Raw genomic sequence first — 10,726 nt, 5'->3', positions numbered from 1 at the left:
GCCTTCCGGAGGGACCACTCTCTCCATGACTCCCTTGTCCGCTCCACACTCTCCACCAGCTCCACCACCCCCGACACTTTTCCCTGCAACCGCAGGAAGTGCTACACCTGCCCCTACACCTCCCCTCTCACCCCCATCCTAGGCCCCACGAAAACCTTCCACATTTAATAGATGTTCACCTGTAGACCTGCTAATGTGGTACACTGTAAACGCTGTTCCCGATGTGGCCTCCTCTACGTCGGGGAAACCAAGCGGAGGCTTGGAGACTGCTTTGTGGAACCCTACGCTCGGTTCGCGACAAACGACTGCACCTCCCAGTCGCGAACCACTTCAACTCCCCCTCCCACTCCTTGGACAACATGCCCATCCTGGGCCTCCTCCAGTGCCACAACGATGCCACCCGAAGGTTGCAGGAACAGCATCTCATATTTCGCTTGGGAACCCTGCAGCCCAATAGTATCAATGTGGACTTCACAAGCTTCAAAATCTCCCCGCCCCTGACTGCATCCCAAAACCAATCCAGCTCGTCCCTGCCTCCCTAACCTGTCCGTCCTTTCTCCCACCTATCCACATCTCCCTCCTCAACCCCCACCCCCCACCTCCTACCTACCAGCCTCATCCCCGCATCCTTCACCTGTCCGTCTTCGCTTGACTGACCAACACCCACCCTAACTCCCCACCTACAACTCACCTTTACTAGCTCCATCCCCGCATCCTTGGCCTATCCGTCTCCTCTCCACCTATCTGCTCCTTTATCCATCTTCCATCCGCCTCCCCCTCTCTCTCTATTTATTTCAGAATCCCCTTCCCCTCCCCCATTTCTGAAGAAGGGTCCAGACCCGAAACGTCAGCTTTCCTGCTCCTCTGATGCTGCTTGGCCTGCTGTGTTCATCCAGCTCTACACCTTGTTATCTCAGGTTTATTTCTTTGTTTGTTTCACTTTCCACATGGTCACTACCTTTGTCTCTCTTCCTCCTTTTTAAAGTGCAGTTGTTTTGATCTTTTTTTCCCAAAATTCCAAAACAATGCAACAGCTTATAAAACAATAATTACTACTCCTAGACTTCAAGGAAATCAGCTCCAACACTGACAATACCTCAAAAAAGGAGCAGCTCTTACAGCCAGAACTTTTCCATCCTCCATCTTGGATTACCCAGCAAAGTTTATTAGGATGGGGCTGACGATGCCCTAGAGGTATTATTGCTGGACTGTTAATCCAGAGTTCCTCCCTGTCTCTGTAACCTCTTCCAGCCCAAAAAACCTCCACGGTTTCTGTGGCCCTCCAACTCTGGCAAACGTCAGTCTTTTGAGTGGTCACAACAAATATTTTTGTTCTTTTTCAGCACACAATATTAACCCGAACTATACCAACTGGATTAAAAATGTAGTTAACAAGATCAAAATTAATAGCCTATTACAAGATGATCTTGAGAAAAGGAAATTGTAGTTTTATCATCTTGTGAGTCCAAGAAAAATCAGTACAGCACAACATCCTACACACATACTAACGCAGGTAATAAGTTTAAAAAGGAGACAGTGTCTTATACAGACAGAAAACACGAATACAACACTGTTTAAGCACTGTTAGAGTCTTTGAGATATTAGATTTTTAACCTGAGACCATTGTTAATTAATTGTTGCATCATATCATCAGCAGTGGTGGAATGTGTAGATATCCTTGAGTTCTCAGTGGAAGATTGTTTTCCCAATTTTTTTTTCACTGAGTACTGTCTTCCAAAATGATGAGGAGGAACCATGAAGAGAGAAATAGAGACTGTCATTCCGCTGTTATCAATCCATGTTTTTTGACTTTTCTGTTGCTCAAAAACAACTGTTTAAGTAAGATTCTTTTGTGAATTCCAAAGTCTGGCCCCCTCGTCTCTCAAAGCTAGGTACTCCACAGGCAACCTTTCATGTCGATTTGTCATACATGAACGAATTAAAACATTTCTGGACATTGCTCAGTTGCCTGTTTCAATGCCTTTAGATAACAATCTCCCCTATTTCCCCCAGATTGTGGTCAGGTGATCTTGGCAGTTATTTCAAGTCAGTATTAAAAGCAAGTTAATCCATCAAAGATCTCAGCCTTAGCAAATAATGGAAGTTAAAACTTGATCATCCATTGTTACCACTGTCAAAACAGTGGGACCTTCCTATGCATAAATTTCTCATTACAGCCTTGGTCCAAAGATGCATGAAACAGCTGAATTCCAGAGATGAGGTGAGAGTGACTGACATCAAGCTGCATTCGACCAAGTGTGGCATCAAACACCCCTAGCAAAAGTGGAATCAGTGGGAATCATGTCCACTGGTTGCAGTTATTCTGGGCACATAGGAAGATAGTTGTGATTATTGGAGGTCAGTCAACTCAGTTCCAGGATATCTGTGCAGCAGCACCTCACGGTAGTGTCCTAGGCCCAACCCTACTCAGCCACCTCATGAATGATATTCTCTCCATCATAAAGTCTGAAGTGGGATGTTTGCTGATGATTGAATCTCATAGACTCAAATGTTTACAGCTTGGAAGGAGGCCTCCTGTGTCCACAATGGTCAAAAAGATCTGGCTGCACTAATCTCTTTTTCCAGCTTTTGGCCCATAATCCTGGAGGCAACAGCAACGCAAATAAATATCTAAGTAATATGTAACTGTAATGAGAGTTTCTGACTGTTTCAGGCAGTGAGTTTCAGATACACACCATCCTCTGACTGAAAACATTTCTCATCAACTCTTCTCTTCTAACTTTTACCTTACATCTAAGCTCCCTCTTTATTGACCCCTCTAATAATGCATAAAGCACTTTCCTCTCCACCCTATCTATGCCCCTTATAAACACAAGCATCTTTAACAGGTCTCCTCTCAGCCTGCACTGTTCCAAGGAAAACAACCACAGCCTATTTAATCTTCCCTCATTACTCAGAACCTCCAAATCAGGCTACATCTTGGTAAATATCCTCTGTACACTCTTTTGTGCAATTATATCCTTCCAATAACATGGTGATCACAACTCCACACATTCCATTTGTGGATTAAACTGCATTTTATACAGTTCTAGAATAACCCCCATGCTCTTGTATCATATGCCTTGGCTAATAAAAGCAAAAATCCCAGATGTATTCTTAACCATCTTATCTACCTGCCCTACTGCCTTCAGGGATTGCTAGATATATATACACCAAGGTCCCACTGATCTTGAGGACTTCCCAAGGTCCTACCATTCATTGTGTAAACACTTAGCATAGAAAAATAGAAGATAGGAGCAAGAGGAGGCCATTCAGCCCTTCGAGCCTGCTCCACCATTCTTCACGATCATCGTTGATCGTCCAACTCAATAGCCTAATCCTGCTTTCTCCCCATAACCTTTGATCCCATTCATCCCAAGTGCTTTATTTAATCACCTCTTGAATACATTCAATGTTTTGGCATCAACTACTTCCTGTGATAATGAATTCCACAGTCTCACCACTCTTTGGGTGAAGAAATGTCTCCTCATCTCCATCCTAAATGGTCTACCCCAAATCATCAGACTGTGACCCCTAGTTCTGGACATATCCACCATCGGGAACATCCTCCCTGCTTCTACCCTGTCCAGTCCCGTTAGAAATTTATAACTCTCTATGAGGTCCCCCCTTATTCGTCTGAACTCCAGCGAAAACAATCCTAATCTAGTCAATCTCTCCTCATACGTCAGACTTGCCATCCCCGGAATCAGCCTGGTAAACCTCGCTGCACTCCCTCGAGTGCAAGAGCATCATTCCTCTGAAAAGGAGAACAAAACTGCACGCAATATTCTAGGTGTGGTCTCACCAAGGCCCTGTATAACTGCAACAACACATCCCTGCTCCTATACTCGAAACTTCTCGCAATGAAGGCCAAAATTCTGCTTTGTTAGCCTTCCTCATGTGCATTACCACGCACTTTAAGTTGAATTCCATTTATCACTGCTCTGCCGAGCTGACAAGTCCATTGATATTCTTCCTGCAGAATTGTACAATATTCAGCACCGTTTGCAACTTCTCAGATGCTGGAGCAGTCCAGGTCTAAATGCAGCAAGATCTGCACAATATCCAGGTTTGGGCTGACAGTGGCAAGTAACTTTTGTGCCACACAAGTGTTAGTCAATGAGCAACTTCAATAGGACAGAATCTAACCATTGCCCCTTGTCATTCAATGTCATTATCATTCCTGAATTCCCACTAACAACATTCTGGGAGTTGCCATTAACCATAAGCTGATCTGGACTGACCATATAAATACAGTAACTACAAAATCAGGTGAGGAGGCCTGCAACAAATAACTCACTTCCTGACTTCTCAAAGCCTGTTTAGCATCTACAAGACACAACTCGAAGTGTGATAAAATGCTTCTGACCTACCTTAGGGGCGGCACGGTGGCTCAGTGGTTAGCACTGCTGCCTCACAGCACCAGGGACCCGGGTTCGATTTCAGCCTCAGGAGACTGTCTGTGTGGAGTCTGCACATTCTCCCATGTCTGCGTGGGTTTCTTCTGGGTGCTCCAGTTTCCTCCCACTGTCCAAAGATATGCAGGTTAGGCGGATTGGCTATGCTAAATTGCCCGTAGTGTTCAGCGATGTTGAGGTTAGGTGGGTTAGACAAGGGAAATGCAGAAGTATTGGGTCTGGGTGGGGTGCTCTTCGGAGGGCTGTTGTGGACTTATTGGGCTGAATGGCCTGTTTCCACACTGTAGGAATTCTATGAATACCTGGACTCGAGGACCTTGGCATCATCCAAGACAGCAGCCGGCTTGATTGGCACCACAGCCACAAACATTTACTCCCTCCACCAGCAGCTTTAGTAGTAGCAATGTGTACCATCTACAAGATGCACTGCAGAAATTCATCAAAGATCCTCAGATGGCACGTTCCAAGATCACAACTACTACCATCTAGAAGGACAAGGACAGCAGATACATGGGAACATCACCACCTGCAAATCCCTCTCAAAGCGACTCACCATCCTGACTTGGAAATTCATAAGAACATAAGAACTAGGAGCAGGAGTAGGCCGTCCGGCCCTTCGAGCCTGCTCCGCCATTCAATAAGATCATGGCTGATCTTTTCATGGACTCAGATCCACTTACCCGCGTTCTCACCGTAACCCTTAATTCCTTTATTGTTCAAAAAAAATCTACCTTTTCTTTGAAAACGTTTACTGAAGTAGCGTCAACTACTTCACTGGGCAAGGAATTCCATAGATTAACAACCCTCTGGGTGAAGAAATTCCTTCTCAATTCAGTCCTAAATCTGCTCCCTCTAATCTTGAGGCTATGCCCTCTTGTCCTAGCTTCACCTGCCAGTGGAAACATCCTCTCTACTTCTATCTTATCTATTCCCTTCATAATTTTATATGTTTCTATAAGAGCCCCCCTCAATCTTCTGAATTCCAATGAATATAATCCCAATCTACTCCGTCTCTCCTCATAAGCCAACTCCCTCAACTCCGGAATCAACCTAGTGAACCTCCTTTGCACCCCCTCCAGTGCCAATATATCCTTTCTCAAGTAAATTCATCACCATTCCTTCAGTGTTGCTGTGTTAAAAGCCTGGAACTCCTTCCCTTATGTATTTATGGGTATACCTATGCCACATGAACTGCAGCAGCTCAAGAAGGTAACTTGCCACCACCTTCTCAAGAGCAACTGAGACTGAGCAATAAATGCTGGCCCAGCCAGTGACACCCGTATCCCATCTATTAATAAACAAAATTGGGGACCATTTTTCATTACCAGCAACACTAGTTGCACTAAGAAGTACCTAATTGAATACGAAAATAGGGCTGTTGAGGTTGGTTGGCTCGCCGAGCCGGTTTCTTGTTTCGCAGACATTTCGCTAGCACGCTGGGTAATATCCTCAGTGCAGCCTCCGATGGAGCGTTGGTGTGTTTACCCGCCTGGTTTTTAAACTCTGGGGTCCGTTGAGATGGATTGCCTCACTTCCGGGTTTCCTTCGTAGTGGAATGTATATGGGGTCGAGTTCAATATGCTTATTAATAGCATGCTTCGTGGAGTGCCAGGCTTCTAGGAATTCTCGTGCTTGTTTCTGCCTGGCCTTCCCAGGATCTTGGTGTTATCCCAGTCGAAGTCGTGGTTCTCCTTGTCCATGTGGATTGAGATGAGTGAGTATTGGTTGTGTCTTTTTGTAGCCAGTTGGTGTTCATGTACTCTTGTTGTTAGTTTCCTTCCTGTTTGTCCGATGTAGTGTTTCTCGCAGTCTCTGCAGGGGATCTTGTAGATGACATTGGTCCTGTCCATGGCGGGGAGTGGGCCTTTAGTTCGAGTGAACATTGTCATAGGGTTGACATAGGCTTGTGTGCCACTCTGATGCCCAGCGGTCAAAGGAGTCTTGTGGTGAGTTCCGATGTGTTCCTGATGTAGGGTAGTGTGATGAGTGTATTGGGGTGTGTAGTATCTTTCTGATGTTCTTCGTGTAGGTATCTTCTGACCCAGTTCTTTGGATATCCATTATCCTTGAAAACCTGGAAGAGGTATTCTTCTTCTTCTTAGCGTAGTTCCGTGTTGCTGCAGTGTGTCGTTGCCCTTTTAAATAGTGTTTGCACGCAGCTTCGTTTGTGTGCGCTGGGATGGTTACTGTTGAAGTTCAGTACCTGGTCAGTGTGTGTGGTTTTCGGTGTACTTTCGTTTGCAGTTCCCCATTTGTCTTGTGCTGTACCATGACATCCAGGAATAGGAGCTGTTTGTTCTTCTCCTCCTCTCTGGTGAATTTTATTCCGGTGAGGCTGTTTTATAAGTTTGCGTGTCTCCTCTAATTTGGTCCATTTAATGATGACAAAGGTGTCGTCTACGTAGCGTATCCATAGTTTTGATTGGATTTGCGGAAGGCCAGCCCTTTCTAGTCTTTGCATCACTGCTTCTGCTACGAGTCTGGAGATAGGTGATCCCATGGGTGTCCCGTTGATTTGCTCGTATGTTTGGCCATTGAAAGTGAAGTAGGTGGTGAGGCATAGGTCCAATAGTTTGAGCATGTTGTCCTTGTAGATTGTTTCACTGGGGTCTTGCTCTTGTTCCAGTAGTGTTGTCATTGTTTCCCTTGGTAGTGGTATGTCTATTGATGTGAATAGGGCAGTGACATCAAACGATGGGGCGGCACGGTGGCACAGTGGTTAGCACTGCTGCCTCACAGTACCAGGGACCGGGTTTGATTCCAGCCCTCGGGCGACTGTCTGTGTGGAGTTTGCACATTCTCCCCATGTCTGCGTGGGTTTCCTCTGGGTGCTCTGGTTTCCTCCCACAGTCCAAAGATGTGCAAGTTAGGTGGATTGGCCATGCTAAATTGCCCGTATTGTTCAGGGAGGTGTAGATTAGGTGGGTTATAGGGGGATGGGTCTGGCTGGGATGCTCTGAGGTTCAGTGTGGACTTGTTGGGCCGAAGGGCCTTTTTCCACACTGTAGGGATTCTATGATATCGTGGTCTCTTTGTCATCTATCTTTATGTCTTTGACGGAGTTGAGGAATTCTTGGGCTGAGTGGATAGAGTAGGGTGACTTGTTGACTAGGTGCCTGAGTCTCCTTTGTAGTTCCTTGGCTAATCTGTGCGATGGAGTGCCTCATAGGGAGACTATGGGTCTGAGGGGGACGTTTTCACCCATTAGGTTGCTGCCTCCAGCTTCATGCTAGTGACCTGTTCAAAAAGACAAACTATGAAAGAGATATATGCATGATTTTTGTACGTGTTCCTTGATGCAGAAAAACATTTGCATCTAATTAGAAATTGAGATCATCGGAAATTTGAGCATTTATTCCCTATCCCAAATTGTCCCAGTACAGGCTGGTTCTCTATCTCAGTTAGACTTTCCCTCACTACACCACCCTATGCCTTCCTTCCCGCTAACTTGAATATACAAAATGTTTCAGCATCCTTAGGCTTCTGAGGCGAAGTCTGTGGATTCACAATCCTCTGAGTGGTCATTATGCCTCAGCTTTGTCCCTGATAGGTGTGGCCCTGTAATGACACCACTTGCTCCAACAGTTGAAACAAAGTTACCTCAGGGTATGATGGGACCTTGATCAAATGGGCCGATGGGCTAAGGAGTGGCAGATGAAGGTTAATCTAGATAAATGTGAGGTGCCACATTTTGGTAGGGCAAATCAGGGCAGGATTTATACATTTAATGATAAGATGCTGGGGAGTGTTGCCTGTTGGAGTGCAGGTTCAAAGTTCCTTGAAGGTGGAGTCGCGGGTAGACAGGGTACAGAAGAAGGCATTTAATGAGCTTACTTTTATTGGTCAGTGCATTGAGTGTAGGGGTTGGGAAGTCATGTTGCAGCTGTACAGGACATTGATTAGGCCACTTTTAGAATACTGTGTTCAGTTCTGGCGTCTATAGGAAAGATGTTGTGAAACTTGAAAGGGTTCAGAAAAGATTTACGAGGACATTGCCAGGGTTAAAGGGTTTGAGGTATAGGGAGAGGCTGAATAAACTGGGGCTATTTTCCCTGTAGTTTCGGAGGCGAGGGGGTGACCTTATAGAGGTTTATAAAATCATATAGAGCATGGATTGGGTGAATAGTGAAGATCTTTGCCCCAGGGTAGAGGAGCCCAAAACTAGAGTGTGTAGGTTTAAGGTGAGAGGGGAAAGATTTAAAAGGTACCTAAGGGGCAAATGTTTTCACACAGAAGGTGGTGTGTGTATGGACTGAACTGCCAGAGGAGGTGGTGGAGGCTGGTACAATTACGAGATTTAAAAGGCATCTGGGTTGGTACATGAATAGAAAGGGTTTAGAAGGATATGGGGAAAATGCTGGCAAATCAGACTAGATTAATTTAGAAACCAAAAGAACTGTGGATGCTGTAAATCAGGAACAAAAACAAAGCTGCTGGAAAAGCTCAGCAGGTCTGGCAGCATTTGTGAAGGAGAAAACGTTTCGGGTCAGGTGACCCTTCCTCAGAACCCTTGTATAGATTAATTTAGGATATTTGGTCAGCATGGACGAGTTGGACCTAAGGGTCTGGTTCGGTGCTGGACAGATCTATGACTCTATAACATTCTAATATCTATTCTAGTAAAGTCCCATAAGAATTTTGTATGAGATTCCCTCTAGTTCTTCAAAATTCTAACGAATATACTCAAAACTACGCCAAACAAGTTGTCTTTTAAAGTTTACTGAACTCACCCCACAAATGGGGGTGGACTCACACCTCAATTATGGAATGTGGAATGTGAACTGTTGGGTGTTGCTGTTGTAGGACCCACATCTGTTCAGTCTGTCCAGTACACTCTGCATGGACATGTTTTAACTTTGTCTTTATGATATCATGGCCGGTACCACCTGCTTGATCCCTTGCACTGACCTATTGGGCTAATATAACAGTAAAATGTGCATCTCTGAACTGAAAATTGGGGGCTTATTCCTAATGCAAGCATACCACTAAAACATACATTTATCAGCTGATGTGGAGGTCAGCTCTGAAAACATGCGATTTTAAATAAATCTGTTGGATTATAACCTGGTGTCGTGTAACTTCTGACTTTATTAGCTCAAAAATTGAAGGTAAGTTTACATGCTGAGTGTAGGATACTGGTGCCAAGAAAAAGTGGATCGTTTCATATGCCAGACAAATTTATATACTGTGATTTGGAGTAAATCTAGTCTAACCAATATCTTCTCAAAGGACAATCCTTCACCCCCAGAATTAATCCAGACAGCCTTTGTTACACTCCCGATGTCTAATCCCATGGTATGAGTCTGTGGCGAGGATGCCACTAACTTGACCACAGCAGACACCCAAGGGCCAGATTCATCTCATCTCAGGATCTTATAATAAGGAGAGCCAGAAGGGGAGGTGATGGCCTAGTGGTATTATCACTGGACTGTTAATCCAGAGACCCAGGTAATATTCTGGGGAGACAGGTTTGAATCCTGCCAGGACAGATGGTGGAATTTGAATTTGAATTTGATTAAAAATATCTGGAATTAACAGTCTAATGACGACCATGAATCCATTGTCAATTGTCAGAAAAAACCCATCTTGTTCACTAATGCCCTTTAGGGAAGGAAACTGCCATCCTTACCTGGTCTGGCCTACATGTGACTCCAGACCCACTGCAATGTGGTTGTCTTTGAGCTGCCCTCTGGGCAATAAATGCTGCCTGGTCAGCGACGCCCTCATCCCGTGAATGAATAAAAATAATCACATATCCAGATCTAGTTAACCTTGGTGAGCGACTAAGAAAGACGGGCTTGCACTTAATTACCCCCCTGACCATTATCACTGAAACAAAAAGAGGTCATTTTTGCAGTGCAGTCTGTGGGGTCTTGACATGGTCAAGTTGTCAGCCCCCGTCCCTAAATTATAACAGCTGACTAAGACGCGTCTTCACAATAATCTGAGGTAAAGAAAGGCGCTACATAAATGCATTTTTTTGAGAATTATATAGGCAGCAGTGACTCCACTTTTCGACTGTTGAACACCCTGGGGAACTGGAAGGCGTTATGCAAGTGCGAACCTTTGTTTCTCTTTGCAACGCTGCAGAAAGGTCCTTGATGAATCTAAAAAAGTCCTGGAAGGGTGTGGTAGGCGCTATGTAAATGCAAAGTGTACGTTTCCCCGCCTCCCCTCTCCGCGCCTGCGCTCTGGGGTCCAACCGGGACGCCGACGGTTGCCATGGGGACGGGGCGGCCGGGCGGCGGCGCTGGAAGATTAAGGGAGAGAGCGGCGGAGGAGAGACAGAGGTGAGGGTGACGGCCCCG

The 10,726-nt window shown here is 45.3% G+C and overlaps 1 protein-coding gene across 1 annotated transcript in view; it reads left to right on the top strand.

Moving 5' to 3' along the window:
• The first annotated feature begins 10,646 nt into the window (after positions 1-10,646).
• cfap65 (cilia and flagella associated protein 65) overlaps positions 10,647-10,726 on the top strand; it is a 405,073-nt gene continuing 404,993 nt past the window's right edge. Inside the window, exon 1 of the mRNA XM_048599270.1 lies at positions 10,647-10,708. The gene's annotated coding sequence lies outside the window, so the exon portion shown is untranslated. The remainder of the gene's footprint in view (positions 10,709-10,726) is intronic.

The sequence above is a fragment of the Rhincodon typus genome, chromosome 7 (genome assembly GCF_021869965.1).
Source record: "Rhincodon typus isolate 14 chromosome 7, sRhiTyp1.1, whole genome shotgun sequence".
Classification (NCBI taxonomy): Eukaryota; Metazoa; Chordata; class Chondrichthyes; order Orectolobiformes; family Rhincodontidae; genus Rhincodon; species Rhincodon typus.
The sequence above is the reverse complement of the archived record's forward strand: the minus strand, read 5'-3'. Positions and strand labels throughout refer to the sequence as shown.